This window comes from Gorilla gorilla, chromosome 10 (genome assembly GCF_029281585.2).
Source record: "Gorilla gorilla gorilla isolate KB3781 chromosome 10, NHGRI_mGorGor1-v2.1_pri, whole genome shotgun sequence".
NCBI classification, from domain to species: Eukaryota; Metazoa; Chordata; class Mammalia; order Primates; family Hominidae; genus Gorilla; species Gorilla gorilla.
Window position 1 is genome coordinate 140733712 of NC_073234.2, and position 16504 is coordinate 140750215.

A 16504-nucleotide genomic window follows, 5' to 3' on the forward strand; every position below is an offset into this window, starting at 1 on the left:
TAAGTTTTTGTAGAAATGGGGTCTCCCTATGTTGTGCAGTCTGGTCTTGAACTCCTGGGCTTAAGCAATCCTCCTGCCTCAGCCTCTCAAAGTGCTGGGATTAAAGGTGTGAGCCACTGTGCCCAGCCTAAAATTATTTTTAAAGGTAAATACTAATGAAAATTGACAAACATCTTCTCAGTATCCATGGGTGTTTGACTCTGGCCACTAAAGCATTAGAAATTAGTTGGGAAATCAGTGCCAGTGGTGCCTTTTATGCATTCCTTTGTTTATTTAAATATATAGTTTACATCTGTTGGATATTTGGATATTTGAATAAAGGATAAGGAAAAACAGACAAACCCTATTCTTAGAACTGTGACTGCCCTGGCTTCTGTTCTGACCTCGAAGCGGTCAGGCGACTCCAGCTGGTGACAGCAGCTGGTCTCTGCACCACAGAGGTGCGTCTCTGAGCATTTTTCAGCCATTCAGATCAGACCGTGGGTCTGATCACAGTGACCAGAATTGCAGAGAGTTGTTTTGGGCATTTGGCTAATTAGAACAAAGCCATCAGGTGAAAGGAACTATCCGTCCCAGACTTTGTTCTAATAATCATTAGATGAGATTTCTGACGAGTAGGCCATGGGCTATGCTTGATTTCAGGCATCTCAATGCTGTCTGGGGGTGTCCGTCAAGGCTGAATGGCTGGAGTGGAGCTGGGAATGAGAGGATGCTTTTTCTCCATGGGGTAACTTTGAGAGTGCGTTTGTGTGGGTGTGAGTCCCTCGTGCCTTTGGGGGCTGCCTGTCTGTTAAGCAGTGCTTGCCTATGCCCTTGGCCTTGACCTGACCCTTGTTGGTGTGGCTGTCAGTCAAATGGCGGAAGCGCTGGCGTCTCCCCTGACAGCTGGTGCAGTAACAACTGTCAGCGCCGGTGAAGTCAGCTTGCTTTCCAAGAGGCACGTGTAATGTTTAAGTCTGAAGAGAGGAATTGATTGAGGGTTTGGACTGTTGAAAGGTAGGCAGGGAGAGGTGCAGCCCTTCCCGGCAATCCAATTTGGGCATAACTTTGGATTCTAATCAAACGGTCTTTCATCACACTGTCTTACCACATGCGATTTTAACGTAGAGGTTGCGAGTCAGAAGGCTATGAGCTGGATTTGTGGGTACCGTGGGTTGAATTGTGTCCACCAAAACATATGTCCAAGTCCTAACCACTAATACTTGTGAACATGACCTAATTTGGAAAGAGTGTCTTTGCATATGTGGTCAAGTTAAGATGTGGTCATTAGGGTGGGCCCTAATCCCATATGACTGGTGTCCTTAGATGAAGAGGGAGAACAGGCCGGGCACGATGGCTCATGCCTGTAGTCCCAGCACTTTGGGAGGCTGAGGCAGGTGGATTACAAGGTCAGGAGTTCAAGACCAGCCTGGCCAACATGGTGAAACCCTGTCTCTACTAAAAATACAAAAACTAGCTGGGCGTGGTGGTGGGCTCCTGTAATCCCAGCTACTCAGGAGGCTGAGGCTGGAGAATCGCTTGAACCCGGGAGGCGGAGGTTGCAGTGAGCCAAGATCGTGCCATTGCACTCTATGTGGGCAACAAGAGCAAGACTCTGTCTCAAAAAAAAAGATGAAAAGGGAGAACACACACACACACACGGGAAGGCCATGTGAAGATGCAGCAGAGATTGGAGTGACGTGCCTACATGCCAGGGAACACCAAGGGTTTCCAGCGACCCCAGAGGCAAAGAGAAAGGCATAGAACCTCTCCAGAGCCTTTGGAGGGAGCAGGGTCCTACCCACACCTTGGTCTTGGACTTCTGGCCCCCAGGACTATGAGAGAATAAATTTCTGTTGTTATAAGCCATCCCATTTGTGGTAATTTGTTGTGGCAGCTCTGGGGAGCTAACAACGACGTTAAAAAAAGTTGGACAAATGGCTACTGTTTAAAAACAGAAATTTTACGTAAAAGCCTGGATTTTTGGCATCTCTAGAAAAATCAGATCTATTCACAGAGGGCCAACATTCTCCGATGGGAAAAGTCTGGAACTCTGCAGTGTGCCCAAGTCACCACCACTTCCAGTTGTCCTGAAACCAGCCTGCTTCTCCCAGTTGTGTTTTGTGTCAAGACTCTCTAGGTTTCTAAGTTTGCAGCTGCTTGTTTCGTGATAGATCTGGGATGGAAGCGTTGGAAAGAGCCTATCTCTGGCTTTCTGGTTTCTAGAGCAGAGGTTAGCAAACTATAGCCGGTGGGTCAAATGTGGCACTCTATGTGTTTTGATAGACAAAGTTTTATTGAAAAGCAGCCATGCCTATTCATATACGTATTGTCTACGGTTGCTTTTGCACCATAACCCCAGGGTTGAGAAGCTTCAATGGAAACCATTTGGCCTGTAAGGTGGAAAACATGTACTTTCTAGCCCTTTACAGAAAGACTGTGCTGACCCTTATTCTGGAGAATCAAGAAATCCAGATTTTTATGTGAATTCTCCTTGTTTTCAAGTGAGGGCAACAAACTCATATTGGTTTTTAATTTCAAAAATTTAACTGTCAATCAAGGTCATCTTTCGATGTCAAAAATGGGAATCTCCATCTTTTTTTTAAAAGATAAATGGAGTAATATGAGTCATTTAACCAATTTTTTATTAATGGGTATGCAGGCAGTTATAAGTTTATATAAACTAGTGAAGGCTGGCTAGGTATTGAGCATTGAGCTTCTTTTTGGGGATGGGGTGGGAATGAGTGAGTGGGATGTTTAACCCAGAGTTTAGAAAGCCAGCAGACTATGCCATTATTTTTATCAAATGTTCATGTTTGGTTTTTAAAGGCAAGATATGAAACACTGGCCTTCCCTGTCCATGGAAGGCTCTGCAAGAAAAAACAGAACTTAAAAATGCAGCAGAAAAGAATTGTTTTGGTTGTGAGGAGGTAGCTTTTGTTGCTCAAGGTGGTGAACCCTGGAAAGAGTGACTGAGAGAAACTCTTGAATTTCCCTCTCTGAAGACCCTCTAAGAGGCAATAACTCTGCCCAGGTTGGATGTGACCCAGTGAGGGAAGATCTGTTTGGCCACCTCTGCTCCAGCACAAATGGCTCCCTCTAGCCCGGCACTGAGAAAGCTTCTGTGTCTACCTTGCCTAACAGGAAGAAGTGCCATGCTGGGTACAGACAGGGGTCATTGGTAGTGGAGGTATTTGGGCATTTAACCATACCTTTGCCATCCCTGGATTAGAGACCAGGAGCTGGGTCAGCTGATCACATGTCCTTCTGAGCTCCAGGGTCCTCATCTGTGATTGGCTGACTCCATTAGTCTATACAAGGCCATTGCCAGGTAGGTCCATCCCAGGCTATAGGGCTGTTTGAAGGGTATGCATAGAAAAATAAATGCAGCAGGCCTGAGACTGTTATCCCTAGAAAGGCCTGCTTACAGGGTTGACCTTTGGCTGGTGTTTGGGAGCTTGGCACTTGGACTATTCCCTGAATAAGTGTGTGTCATGGTTCCTAGACTGTACAAACCATGTGACTTATGGTGAACACTTGCTTTCCTTCTGGGAATCTGGAATATGGGTACATGCTAGGCAGAGGGGTCTATGTGACTAGTCCCCAATACAAACCCTGGGCACTGAGTCTCTGATGGGCTCCCCTGGACAGAAACAGCAGGCATATGTTGCTGTGTTTTTCTTGCTGGAAGAAGAGTGTGCTTTGTGTGACCCTCATGGGAGGAAGAGAGAATATAAGGAAGCTGGTGCATGGATTTCTACAAAATCTGCCTGTGTCTTTTCCCTTGTTGATCCTGTTGTATATCTTTTTGCTGTAATAAGCCTTAGTCATAAGTCCAACCAAATGCTGAGCTCCGTGAGATCTTCTAGTGAATCACTAAACATATGAGAGTGGTCTTGAGAAACCCTCTAACAGGATGGTTCATTGTAAACTCAATTCCACCATTAAAACAATTCAGAGTCCCTGCCTTGATGAAGATGATAATGATACACGTATCAGTGATTATATTAATAACTAACACTTAAATTACACAATGTGCCAGGTGCTGTTTTAACACTCTACATAGATTGACTCATTTCATTCTCACAACCATCCTTAGAGGTAGGTATTACTTTTATCCCTCAGTTTACAGATGAGAAAACTGAGACACAGAGAGAGGAAGTGACCTGTCCTTCGTCACCCAGCTCATAGGTGGTGGAGCTGAGAATGAAACTCCCAGGCTGCGAATGGCAGACACTTGGGATCCTCCAAAAACGTAGGACTCTCCGTGGATTGGTAATTGGAGCCTGTGCCTTCTTGGAAACTAGCTTTAGTCGAAAGAAGTTAAATAAGGAGGATATTGAATGTTCCCAACACAAAGAAATAAATGTTTGAGATGATGGATATGCCAATTACCCTGATCTGATCACCATGCATTATTTGTATCAAAACTTCACTATGTACCCCATAAATATGTGCAATTATTATGTGACAATTAAAAAAATAAAAAGTATTTTTTAAAAAGAGGCTAACTCAATTGGTCTTTGCCTTTTAACAGAGGGTGTATCAGTGAGAATAAGCTGGGATAACGAAGCATGTCAAAATGCCAGCGGCTTAAAATAACAAGGTTTATTCCTTGCTCAGTCTGAGTGTCCATCGCATCTGGCCATGGGCTCTGCACCGTGCCTCCCTCCCCTGGACCTAGGCTGCCGGAGGAGCAGCCCGTCTTCACTTGCTGTGGGATGTCAGGGCGCTGGGAGCAGATGCTGCTGCTCCCCTACGCCGGGACAGCTCACGTCTCATTGGCCAGAGTAGTCACATGACCCCACCCAGGCACTGGGAAGCCAGGAAGTGAGTCCTACTGTGCGTCCTCAGGGCAGATAGTACAACTCTTCGGTCAGCAGCACGGGGAATGCTCCAGCGAGGATTAGGAAGGAAACCAGACTTTTGATTTCCCTGACTCCAGGCTTTGCGGGAAGAATGCTCATTGAAGGAAGATTGGGAGTTGAGAGGAGGGGGTAGGAGTGAGCTGATTATTATCAAAGGCAGAAGTGAGAAAACGGGGGGCTGATAGTTAAGTCCTTTCAGAGCAAATGAAAGTGATTTCCATGACAACAATTCAATTAGAAAGCGACATGAAGTTCTCTGTGAGGGAACGCTGGGGAATTACCACACAATGAACCCTAAGCATTTTGGCCTTGGGGTGGAGAGGGGTGAGAAAGGCCCCAGCAGGGGACCCCCAGCGGTTCCTGGATACTGGGCATGCCTCCCTAGTGGGAAGAGTCACCCCTTCCAGCACCCAGGGGAGGGAGGAGGGAAGAGGTTGGCAGAAATAAGCAAATGCGGAGTGGGTGTGAGCAGGAATGGGCCAGGGGAGGCAGGGAAGCCCGGGGACTGGGGCGGGCGATTGAGGAACCTGTGTTTTGCTTCTGAGGTGGGTTGGCTTGGGATGTGGGTTGCTTGGTAGGGTTGGAGAATAGATGTTGAAATGTTTCCCCACAGAATTAAAATTCAGACATGGGTGGTGGCAGGAGAAAGTGGGAAGGAGGCCACAGGATGTGGTGGAAAAAAACCAGGCTTCGAAAGCCCACCCCGGTGGCTTTGAATCAGTTTTCCCCTCTTGCTTTCTGTGTTTGAGCTTAAGTTCCCTTAGCCTCAATTTTCTTGACCATAAAACAGCTCAGTTTGCCAGTTAGCAGAGCGACGGTGAGCACTGCATCACGTAGCGTAATATTGGGCACACAGAAGGTGCTCTCTACAATGTCCCTCTACTCCCCTCCCTTGGATTAGGGATGAGGGTAAAGTGATTTCATCTCAGGTGCAAACTCTGAAGCTTCAGCAATGCCTCCCTGGGACCTGTGTTAAGAAGACTTTTGAGGTCGGTCGCGGTGGCTCACGCCTGTAATCCCAGCACTTTGGGAGGCCGAGGTCGGCGGATCACGAGGTCAGGAGATCGAGACCATCCTGGCTAACACGGTGAAACCCCATCTCTACTAAATATACAAAAAATTAGCCGGGCGATGTGGCAGACGCCTGTAGTCCCAGCTACTCGGGAGGCTGAGGCAGGAGAATGGCGTGAACCCGGGAGGCGGAGCTTGCAGTGAGCCGAGATCGCGCCATTGCACTCCAGCCTGGGCAACACAGGGAGACTCCGTCTCAAAAAAAAAAAAAAAAAAAGAGACTTTTGAAGCTTGGTGAGAGTGTGCTCCAATTGCTTATTGGTGCCTGTCACGGACATGGAAGTGGTGTTGTGTGCATCACATTTGCCATCCTTGGTTTGGCCTGTCTTTCCCATCTGAGCTTTCCTTCTTACTACACCCTTCTGTAAACCCTTTGCTGCACTCACACTGCCCACCTCCCTGCCCCCTGCGATGCTGGATGCCGTGTGCTGCCTGCCTGCCTCTGTGCCCTGGTGCCCCCGCCTTCCCCGGCGTGGGACACTCTCCCTCACTCCTCAGCTCATCCAGGCTTGTCCTCTTCTGCAAGGATCAGTTCAGACTGCCCTGCAGGGAAGCTCCTCCAACCCACCCCTGCCCTAACCATTCCACAACCAAAGGATGCCATCTGTTTCTGACTTCTCGTAACACTCTCCGCATCTTCCATGGCCTGCACACACATCTCATGGCACCTCATGTGGGCACTGGTGTCCTTTCCTCATGCCTATTGCTGGCCTCTTAGTGACTGTGAGGCCCAAGGGCAGCTATGTTGTCCCCTCCCCTTTGTTGGGGACAAAGGGAATATGATTTTGTGATTTAATTGGCAGAGCTTGGATGTGGCAATCAGAGATCCTAGCTAGGGCTCCCGGTGCTGCTGCTTGGGGATGTGTGACTGTCCCTAAATCTTTTGACCTCTCTGAGCCTCAGATTCCTCTTCTAATAACACAGAGTCACTGGGAGCACGCAGGGAGATGTGTGTGCCTGGTGCATTCTGAGCTCTGGGTGCATAGCAAGCACTTGGCTTAATACCTGGTAATGTTCTCTTTCTTTCCTTCCTGGCCCTGGTTCCTTGAACAACCATTCCAATGTGGTCCTTACATCTTTCTTTGGGACGGCCCTCCAAGTATTTGTTGGGAGTCCAAGTAGTACAGCCCGAGAGCTTGGTGCAGGAGAAAGAGGATATTCTGTTCACTCATGGAAAGACCCAAAGTTCGTGGGAACTGCAGCATCAAAGGCAGCCCCACTTTAGGCAGCAGCTGTGTTCGCACACAACTGTATGCAATTTCAATTTGGTTAGCTTTAACATGAGCCCCCTTTTACAAGTCCCAGGGGACTTGCCAATTAACGATCTGTTTGGCAAATCCTTTTGTAAAATGCAGAGTCACCAAATTGTTCTGCTTTGTGGTTCTGGATTCATATATATTAGGTTTTCTTCAAGTAGGTACTATCTTAGCAGTGAAACCTCCTTATATTCTAGCCAAGTTTTTGAGCTTCAGTAGTCAAAATTGCTATTTATTTAAATCCGTTGAATATGTATTATATTCCGGAAAGCTATTTTCAACTCTTGAAAATTAAGTGAGAAAACTAGAGTTACCAGGGTCCGTCTTCTGTTCCTGCTGTGTACCCGACTCTCGCTGGCGGTCCTGGCAGATGCTCAGCTGTCCTTCATAAAGGAACAGGAGTGCTAAAAACCAGGAAGATGCTGAGAACAAGTAATCTGGCCCGGGAAACATGTAATTACCATGAGTGCGAGTCTCTGTAATGAAGCGTTGATAGGGCCAAGTCCAGAGCATAAATTACCAGGGAAGGGGGCAAGGTAAGATGTCGCGTCCAACAACTTAGCCTCTGAGTAGCTTCCGGCAGCTGTCCTGTAATGCGTCTTGTCTGGTGCAGACCAAGGCAGATGCATTCCAGTGCATTCCACCTCAAAGGGAGATAAGCATGGAAGGAGTCAAGTGAGACTGTTGGTCTGTCTGCCACTCCCTCTGGAGAGATACTAGGGGTTTGAGTAGTGTTTGCTTGTTGTCGCAGAATCCTAGATTTCCAAGACAGACTTTGAGATCAACCCTCTCATTTTACAGATAAAGGAATCGAGGTCCAGGAAGGGGAGTAGAATTACCAAAGCCTCCAAGTGAGTCAGTAGCCATGGTTGGTACTTGAACTTCCATCCTTTGACTTGGTTTACCTTTGCTACCCCACTCAGTTCTACCCCAGGATGGCCAGAGGAGACCAGGCTTGACTGACAGCCCTGTTTCCTAGGGGATGTCACTGTCTAGGTAGAGGTAAGAGATTTTTCCTTCTATGGTAGGTGATTTTTTGTCTTATTATTTGTTTAGTGAATTTTTCTGCATAGATGTGCATGTACATGGCTCAAAATTCACAAGGGATACATTGATAATTCAGTCTCTCTTCCTCCTACACCTGTTCCCCAGCCTCCCTCACCTCCCTCCTAGATGCAGCCAGTGTTACATGAATCTTTGCAGAGATTTTTCTATGCATGTATGAGCAATCACCTATTTTTGATTCATTCACTCGTTCAGCAACTATTTGTTGAGCACTGTGCATGTGCTGGGCTCTGCTGTAGGCACGGAGCTGTAGCAGTGGACAGAACAAAGACCCCGCTGCCATGGAGCAGGGGTTAGACCGCAAAGATCTCTCTTCTTCCCCCTGCTCCCTTCTCATACCCCCAGTTCTGTGCTTTTGTAAAACCTGAACTTTATATCTTCAAGGGTCTTCCATGCCAGTTTGTGTAGCATTGTCTCTTTTTAATGATGGTGTTGCATTTCATCACGTGGATATACCATAGTTTCTTTTGCCAGTATCTGGTGGATAGACATTCAAATTGCTTCTGCGTTTTTTTTATTTGCTGTTATAAACGATGCTGCAGTGTTCTTGTATACATTTCCTTTTGCACTTGTGAGAGTAGATCTGACAATTTATTGGCCAATGTAACTAAAATGTCCAGAGAAGTGGACAGGCAGGGCCATATTCAGGTGCACAAACCATGTCATTTGGACCTGGTCTGTGAGTCCTGCTTTGCTCTGTGTTGGCTTTATTTTCAGAGATAAGAAGGCTTATTAAGTCCTTATTCTATTATATTAACTACACATCTACAATGTGCCACATGTCTTAGATGCTGGAGATATAGCAGGAAGAAAACACACCCAAATCCTGGCCCGCATGGAGCTGACATTGTAAGATACCCCACACCATCAGTCAAAGGTTTGTATTCTCCCAGGTTGGAGGGAAAAAGAAAACCTCCTTCCTCCCCATAGTAACAAGTCTCAGGATTGGATCTCATTGGACCAACTTGTGTCATGTGACAATCTCTGACCCAATCGTTTTGGCTGAGGGCAGGAGTACAATAAACTGATTGGTCAGGCCAGGGCCTCTGGAACCAGAGGGTGGAGTTAACCTTCCTAAGAACCGGGTGGACTGAGGTTGAGTGAGGATTTCCTGGCTGGCACTAATGTTAGCTACAATGGTAGATAGAGTCAGAGGCAAAGACATAGCTAAAGGAACGAGCCAGAAGGGAGAGAGGAAGCCAGAGCTGCGTGGTCGTGGCTCAGCGTCCAGGCCCCAGTGAGTAGTCCTGGGCACTCCCAGCTGAAGCCTCCCTTTATTCTGCTGAGCTCTGGGCATCCATCCAGCACTGGACTGAGCCAGTGAGAGAGGGGATTCACACCATTCAAGCATGATATGGAGATTTCAAAGCACATGGTGAAATTTCTTTCCCAAAGTGAGTCAGACCCAGTGTTCACCAGGTGAGGCCACCTGGGCACAGGTGGTTCCCACAGAAGGAGTCCTAGTTCCCTTGGGGCTGCTCCCAAGTCTCCTAGCCCCCACCCATACCCCAGATCCCTGGTAGCAACATGAGGGAGACCCCAGGTCTGGCCGCTGCCCCATCATACTCCAAGGCCTGGCCTGGGGCGTCACCAAGTGGCCAGGGAGCAAAGCCTTTCCCAGCAATTGAGCAGGGCCTAGGGAGGTAGAGGAGAACCTGGGGTGGTGGGGGGCATCATTTAACATTAGAGAAGGTAAACATCCTTGACAGGGAGTTTTAAGGTGCTTTCTGCGCCTAGACACCCTGTGCAAGGGTAAGAGAGGCAAGAGCATTTCACTCAGGGCCTATTTACTGAGGACCAGCCATGGGAAACAACCATGCTCAATTCCCCATTAACTCGAAATGAATCATCCTCATATGTTTATCGAGGTCACCCTAGCGCCAGGTACTTTACATGTATACCTTTCATCCTCACCACAGCCTTCTAAGGTAGGGATTATTTTATCTTTGTTTGGCAGATGAGAAGAGAGAAGCACAGAGAAGTTAATTCACTTGCCCAAGATCACACAGCCAGTAGCGGGAGAACCAGCATGTAATCCCAGGCATTCTACCTCTGGAACTCATGCTCTTGGGTACAGCCGTCTTCTGCCTCTGTGTGTCAGGGAGAGCACTGGCACAGAACTAAGCCCTGCTGCTTGCTCTGACACCAAGTAACTGAATGATCATGGGCAACTGTCATTGAATAGTGCTGTGCCTCAGTTTCTACATATAGAGAATGGGATACCAGCCTGACTCTGGGTTCTTCAAGGATCTGGTGAAGTATTTGGCAGGAACACCTTTTGGTGGGAAAATATAATAAAATAATAAATATTAGTATAATAAAATAATAAATATTAGTTTTATATCACTATAATAAGTTACCACCAATTTAGTGGATTAAAACAACAGAGATAAATTATTTTATATAATAGTTCTGGAGGTCAGAAGCCTGCAGTCAGTTTCACTGGGCTAAAATGAAAGCGTCAGCAGGGCTGTGTTCCTTCTGAGGCTCTAGGAGAGAATTCCTTTTTTTTTTTTGTTTTGAGATGAGGTCTCACTCTGTCGCCCAGGCTGGAGTGCAGTGGGACAGTCTTGGCTCACTGCAACCTCTGCCTCCCGGGTTCAAGTGCTTCTCCTGCCTCAGCCTACTGAGTAGCTGGGACTACAGGTGTGTGCCACCACACCCAGCTAATTTTTTACTTTTAGTAGAGACGAGGTTTCACCATGTTGGCCAGACTGGTCTCGCACTCCTGACCTCAGGTGATCCACGCGCCTCGGCCTCCCTAAGTGCTGGGATTACAGGCGTGAGCCACCAGGTCTGGCCAGAATTCCTCTTTTTTTTTTTTTCAGCTTTCTGGAGGCTGCTTGCATTCCTTGGCTCATGGTTCCTTCCTCCATTGTTGAGGCCAGCAGGGTAGCATCTTCAAATCAGCCTCCCTCTCCATCTCTCTCTGTCTCTGTCTATCTCCCCGGCCTTGCCCCGACCTTTTCCTCCCTGCCTCCTCTGCTTCTGCGGTCCCGTCTCCTCTGATTTGGACCTCCCACCACCCTCTTATAAGAACCCTTGTGATGACATCATGCCCACCTGGACAATACAGGATCATCTCCCATCTCAAGATCCTTAATTTAATCATATCTGCAAAGTCCCTTTTACCATGTAAGGTAACATCTTCACAGGTTCTGGGAATTGGGACGTGGGCATCTTTTGGGGGAGGCATTTAATTCTGTCTACTACAGTACACACAGTTTAAATTATTTCATTCTCTAGCACCTATGTAACTATTTTTAAAGGTACCAAGCTTTTAAAGCACATGTAGATCAATACTCAGATGAAAACAAAAAGGGCCTTAATCTCCCTGCCCAAATAACCTCAAGGGATGAATTTTTTCTGTTTTGACATTTAAACAGAAAATGCAAGTAATATTAGTAGAAGGACAAAAAACGCAAACCACAGAATGATGCAAAACAAAAATGAAACCTCCCTGCATAGTCTCTCCCCAAAGGTAACCACTTTACAGTTCTAGAGGATCGCTTCCAGAACAAACAAATGCACATGCCAGAATAAATGTATCTATTTACACCTTCCCTTCTAAAAAATACTAGGGAACACACTACTTACACTATTATGCATCTTGCTTTTTTCACATTATTCTATACCTCTTAGATCTGTGTCCCAGCACATCACATAGAGATCCCTTTCTGTCTTTTTTTTGAGACAGTGTCTCACTCTGTCGCCCAGGTTGGAGTGCAATGGCGCGATCTCGGCTCACTGCAACCTCTGCCTCCCGGGTTCAAGCGATTCTCCTGCTTCAGTCTCCTGAGTAGCTGGGACTATAGGTGCCTGCTACCACCATGTTCAGCTAATTTTTTTGGTATTTTTAGTAGAGACGGGGTTTCACCATGTTGGCCAGGCTGGTCTTAAACTCCTGACTTCAGGTGATCCGCCCGCCTCGGCCTCCCAAAGTGCTGGGATTACAGGCGTGAGCCACCGCACCCGGCCTCTTTCTGTTTTAAAGAGCTGCCAGCTACACCTGTAATCCCAGCACTTTAGGAGGCTGAGGTGGGTGGATCACGAACTCAGGAGTTCAAGACCAGCCTAACCAACATGGTGAAACCCCGTCTCTACTAAAAATACAAAAATTAGCCGGGTGTGGTGGTGCATGCCTGTAATCCCAGCTACTCAGGAGGCTGAGGCAGGAGAATAGCTTGAATCCCTGAGGCAGAGGTTGCAGTGAGCCGACATCACGCCACTGCACTCCAGCCTGGGCGACAGAGCAAGACTCCATCTCAAAAAAAAAAAAAAAAAAAAAAAGAACTGCCAGCTTTGCAGCAGGGATGGTGCATCACTTATTCACTTATTTTTGTAACTCATCCCATATTGCTGGTTACTTTGGTTGTTTCCAGCTTTTTTGTTACTATGGGCATGCTGTGTGGGTATTCTTGGAATCACATCTAGGACCATGTTACGCTTGTATTTTTAGGTTTTTTTCTTGGCATTTGGGGTAAAATAGTTTTTTGTTGTAGGGGGCTGTTCTGCGCATCGTGGGATGTTCAGCAGCATCCTGGACTCCTCCCACTAGATGCCGGTACCACTCACTCCCCAAATTCGTGACAACCAGATATTGCCAGATGTCCCCCTGGGGGCAAAATCATCCCTGGTTGAGAACTTTTGTTTTAGGGGTATTCCTCACAGTGGGGTGCTGGGTGGGAGTTTTCTTGTAAATTTACCCCAGGCTGCTGATGGTAGTTGGCTGGTGGGCTGTGGCCAAGCTCAAAGGGCAGGTGGGGCCATGCAGATGCAGCAGGGGACTGTGGCTTGGGGTTGGCTGGTAGGCAACACTGAGTTTTCTAAACCTTATTGCAAGGAGTTAAGCAGTTACCACACCTTGCCTATTCTTAAGAGAATTTGTCCAAGCTTTGATGGGCTTGACCTGGAGTGTTTTCAGCAATGTGTGTCTTGCACTTCTGGCTCAGGGGTTCTGACCGCTTCCTGGCTGAGGTGGGTTCTGAGTCCCATACTCTCTGCCAAAGGAATCTGAAGTATTTATATACTTATAATAAGCAAACTCACACAAACACTGAACAACCTGGCCTTTCAAGAAGGTTCTTCTCTTCTTCCTAAAATGAAGATAGAATTGTTATTTCAAAAGCAGTGGCACAAGGCACCCTTCTGGTGCTTTCCTTGTGTTAACTTCTTTAATCTGCACAAGATCCCACCTGCCATGATCATCATCCCCATTTTACAGGAGAGAAAACTGAGGCTCAGGGAGTACACATGATTTGCTCCAGGTTGCATCACTCTTAAGTGGTGAAGCTGGGATTTGAAACCAGGAAGTCTAGTTCTGGCATGGGTTCTACCCACCCCTGTATTTGGAGGTCCACGCTATTTCACAATGGAACCCAGACAGAGAATAACAATAATGGCATGGATCACACACCTGCCACATGCTGGGCTGTTTCTAGCTGCATTACACGTGTTAGCACATTTACTTCTCAGAGCAGATGCGTAAGTAGATACTTTCATCAGCCACACTTTGCAGACAGAGTCTGAGGCACAGAGACATCAAGTCACTTGACTGAGGTCACACAGCTAAGAAGTGGCCAAACATGGATCTGAGCCCAAGTGGCTCCAGGGTTCATGGGCTCAACCATCGGGCCACACTGTCTCTGGACAGAGGGAAGCAGTGTTTCTAATGCTACAGCAGTCTCAAAAGTCCTCACCTTGGGAAGGTTTCCAAGGCTTTTGGACAATTTATCCCCTAGTCATGCTGCTGACATATCTGGGCGCTCTTCAATCCCCCAATTATAATCCATCATGCTCTATGTCCCCCTTAAATCAAAGATATACCATGTCAGCAAGAGGAAGCCTGGATATGCCGTGTGTGTTTTTCTAGTGGTGATTGTTTCTTCATTAGAGCCTACAAAGTCGGTATGTTTTAAAATCCAAAACTGGAACAAAATGAAAGCCGTCCGTGAATCTTGGCTGAGTTTGGGCCGTAATTCATTCGAGTAGCTCATTACGCATCGGAATTACCCAACTGCCGAAGCTTCTGAACAGCGGGCAATTCTAGAGCTTCAGTTTCAACTTTCTGCTCTTATTGATTTATGAAACCTTACTACCTTCAAAATCGTGAAATATTCCAGGCATGCAAAGAGGCACAGAGAATATTTTAATGAATATCGTGCACCCACCACCCAACTGAGGAAATAAAGCCTGACAGTTACATTCGATGCTCCTGTAGTCTCCTCCCAGATTTCCTTCCTTCTCGCTCTCCCTAGAGATTACCACTGCCTGAATTTAGCAATTTTTCTTAAGTTTGCTATCTATATATGTAATCATAAACTACATGAGGCATTGTGCGTGTTTAAAAACTTTATATAAATGGCATCTTGCTAAACATATCCTTCCGCAATGTGTTCATCTTGCCACGTTGGTGGGACTCGTCTGTGCTGATCTATATTGCTGTAGTTTATTTCACTGCTGCATAGTATTCTGGTATATGAATATATCACGGAATATTCATCTGTCCTCCTGCTGATGGGCACATTTAGGCTGCTTGCTGTTTCTTGCCACGGTAAACAATACTACAGTGAGTGCCCTGGTACATCTCCTTGTGTACAAATGCAAAACTTCCTCCAGAGTGTATACTTATGATTGGAATCACTGGAGTTCAAGGCATGTATGGTAGACGGAATTGAAGGTGCACATGCCCTGTGTAATCTCCAGGACCGTGGATATGAGGAATATCGCTCCTGAGACTGGATTGTGTTTTATGGCACAGTTGAATTTAAGATAGAGAGGGTGTTAAAGACAGGATAATTGTGTCTCCATACCACTGTAATCCTTCCCTGCCCCCCAGCCAATTCATACGTTGAAACGCTAATCCCCAATGCGGTGGCACTGGAAGGTGGGGACCTTAGGAAGTGATTAGATCATAAGGGTGAACCTCTTATGATGGGACTGGTGCCTTTATGAGAAGAGGTTTGAAGGCTAGCTAACTCTCTCTCTGCCATGTGAGGACACAGTGAGAAGGTGGCCATCTGCAACCCAGAAGAAGGCCCTCACCAGAACCCGGCCAAGCTGACACCTAACCTTAGACTTTCAACCCTCCAGAATTGTGAGAAATAAGTCCCTGTTGTTTATGAGCCTTGAGTGTGTGGTACTTTGTTATAGCAACCTGAACTAACAAAGTGAGATTGTCCAGATGGGCATGATCTAATCACCGGAGCTCTTTAGATGAAAGTCTGTTGGCCAGAGACTGAGAAGTTAGAGGGGTTTGAAGTGCTAGAGGGAGATTCTCCATGCTGGCTCTGAAGATGGACGGGGCATGTCACCAGGAATGTGGCTGGTGTCTAAGAGCTGAGAGCAGCCCCTGGCTGACAGTCAGCAAGGGCATGAGGATGTCAGTCCTCCAAGTGCAAGGACCTGTACTCTGCCAGCAACCTGAGTGATCTTGGAAGAGGATCCTGAGCTCCAGATGAGACCACACCCCAGGGCATGCCTTGACTTCATCCTTGCAAGAATCTGAGCAGAGAACCCAGACATGATGTGTCTGGACTTCTGACCTATGGGAACCACGAGACATATTTACTTTTTTAAAAAAAAAATTGTGGTGAAATATCCATAACATAAATATGCCATTTGTAGAGGTACAGTTCAGTGGCCTTAAGTCTATCCACATGATTATGCAACCATCAGCACCGTCTATCTCTAGAACCTTTTCATCTTCCCAAATTGAAACTCTGTCTGTATTAAAATTCACAGTTTTAAGTTGCTAAGTTTGTGGTAATCCATAAATAGCAACAGATAACACAATATCCAAAGCCATATTTTTTTCTAACAAATTATTTTATCAGAGTAGTCTCACTCATTTGCCTGTGGTGAGTATCACTATTCAAGAATTTCTAGGATACATTTATTACCAACATATCAGAGAAGAATTAAAATAGCTCAACCTTTGTTTCATTCTTCTGTGGAGGTTTCATGCAGGTAGTGACTTCAGAAAGAAATGGGAATAGTTTCTACCTAGATTAAACCTTCTAATTCTCCTCCCCCTCCCCCATTACATATATAATTTGTTGCTTAGAAACACCTTTATTTCCCATTTTATTTTTAAAATTGCAGTGACAGAATGGAAGGGAGGTGTTAGCTTGAAAGGTTTTACACACTGGAACAAATGTGAAATGTTTCCATTTCTCTGGTTTTGGAGCTGGTGGCCTACAGCCAGGGAAGATTTGGTTTGATTAAAAAAACATTTTGTACTGCATTGGTTGAGTTTGGTCATGA

At 46.4% G+C, this 16504-nt stretch overlaps 1 protein-coding gene and 1 long non-coding RNA gene across 9 annotated transcripts in view; both read left to right on the forward strand.

The window, feature by feature from the left end:
- TMEM132B (transmembrane protein 132B) overlaps positions 1 to 16504 on the forward strand; it is a 507362-nt gene that overhangs the window by 123995 nt on the left and 366863 nt on the right. The window lies entirely within an intron of this gene.
- On the forward strand, positions 563 to 10659 carry LOC109029236 (uncharacterized). Of its 5 annotated transcripts, none has more exons than XR_010129451.1 (5): positions 563 to 5280; positions 5777 to 5934; positions 7976 to 8176; positions 9028 to 9116; positions 10197 to 10659. It is a non-coding gene; the product is annotated as an uncharacterized lncRNA (long non-coding RNA). The 5 variants fall into 5 exon arrangements; XR_008670466.1 differs by having other exon boundaries at positions 5777 to 5902; XR_008670465.2 differs by lacking the exon at positions 563 to 5280 and adding an exon at positions 5286 to 5392.